This window comes from Chrysochloris asiatica, unplaced genomic scaffold, assembly GCF_000296735.1.
Source record: "Chrysochloris asiatica unplaced genomic scaffold, ChrAsi1.0 scaffold00005, whole genome shotgun sequence".
NCBI classification, from domain to species: domain Eukaryota; kingdom Metazoa; phylum Chordata; class Mammalia; order Afrosoricida; family Chrysochloridae; genus Chrysochloris; species Chrysochloris asiatica.
This window is the reverse complement of record NW_006408523.1, coordinates 35,128,596-35,130,615: the sequence shown is the minus strand read 5'-3', so window position 1 is coordinate 35,130,615 and position 2,020 is coordinate 35,128,596.

The window sequence follows — 2,020 nt, the reverse complement described above, 5'->3', positions numbered from 1 at the left end:
TAAAATTGGTGATGATGAAATTGAAGAATTCAACAAATTTCTTCTGTGTGAAATTTATCAAGTATGCAATAAACATAAATTGATAATTATTGATGATTGGAATGTGAAGGTCGTAAATAAAGAGGAAGGATCTGTAGTTGGAAAATGTGGCTTGGTAATAGAAATGATGCTGAAGATTGCATCGTAGAATTATGCAAAGCCAATGACTTACTCATTTAAAATACCTTTTTAAACAACATTAAATGTGATTGTACAGATAAACCTAACCAGATGAAATACCTAGGAATAAAATTGACTACATTTGTGGGAAGAGACACTGGAAACAGTATCATAAGACAAAATAAAGCCTGGTGTCTACTGTGGAACAGATATCAATTGCTTATATGAAAGTTCAGGCTGAAGCTAAATAAAATTAAATCAAGTCCCCAAAATCCAAAATACAATCTTGAACATTTTCCACCTGAATTTATCTCAAGAACAGATTTAAACCATTAGACACTCATGATGGAAGACCACAAGAGTTGTGGTATGACATCAAGAACGTCATACAAGAAGAAAGTGAAAGGTCACTAATAAGACTGGAAAGAAAAACCAACCAACAAACAAACACCAAAATGGATGCCAGAAGAGATTCTGAAACTTGTTCTCCAGTGTATAGATTCTATAGCAAATGGAAGAAAAGAGGAAGTTAAAGCACTGGATAGAAAATTTCAAGGAGCAGCTCAAGGGGACAGAGTGAAGTATTATAATAAAACGTGCAAAGAACTAGAGTTAGAAAACCAAGAGGGAAGAAGAGCATGCTCAGCATTTCTCAAACAAAAAGAACTGAATAAAAATTTCAAACCTTGACTTGCAGTATTGAAGGATTCTATGGACAGAATATTGAATGATGCAGAAAGCATCCAAAGAAGATGGAATACACAGAGTAACTGTATCAAAAAGAAATGACCAATGTTCAACCATTTCAAAAGGTAGCATATGACCAAGAAGAGAGGGTACTGAAGGAAGAATTCCAAATTGCACTGAAGGTATTAATGAAAACAAGACTTCGGGAATTGAAGGAATTCAAATGAAAATATTTCAAGAAACTGATGTGGCATCAGAGGCACTCACTCATCTATGCCAAGGAATTTGGAAGACAGCTACCTAGGCAACTAATTGGAAGAGATAAATATTTGTGTACATTTGAAAAAGAGGCAACTCCGTTGAATGCTGTGGAAATCATGTAACAATATCATTAATATAACATGCAAGTAAAATTTTGCTGAAAATAATTGAACAGCCACAAAAGTACATAGAGAGGGGACTGCCAGAAACTCTCAAGCAGGATTCAGAAGATAATGTGGAACTAGAGATGTCAGATAGAGCTTTGCTGAAAGCAGAGAATACCAAAAAAGATGTCTACTTTTGCTTTATTGGCTATGTAAAGGCTTTTGACTGTATTAGATCATCACAAACTACACATAATATGGCAAAGAATGGGTATTCCAGAATACTTGATTGCACTAATGATGAGCCTGTCATAGACCAAGAGGGAGATGTTCAAGCAGAGTAATGAGAGAGTAAATTGTTTAAAATCAGAAAATGTGCCTTCCAGGGCTGTATTCTATCATTATAAGTATTCAATATTTATGCTTAGCAAATAATCCAAGAAGATATATTTTATGAAGAAGTGTGTGGCATCAGGATTACAAGATGACTCATTAACAACCTATGATATGAAGCTGATACAACCCTTGCTTGCTGAAAGCAAAGAGAATTTAAATTTTTACTGATGAAGAACAAAGACCACATCCTTCGGTATGGATTGCAGTTCAATGTAAAGAAAGAAAAATTACCACTGGATTAATGAATAACATCATGATAAATGAAGAAAAGGTTGACATTATCAAATAATTCATTTTTCTTGGATTCACTCTCAACACTCATCGAAGCAGCAGTCAAGAAATCAAATAATGTATTGCACTGGAAAATCTGCTGCACAAGATCTCTGCAAAGTGTCTAAGAGCAAATATATCAG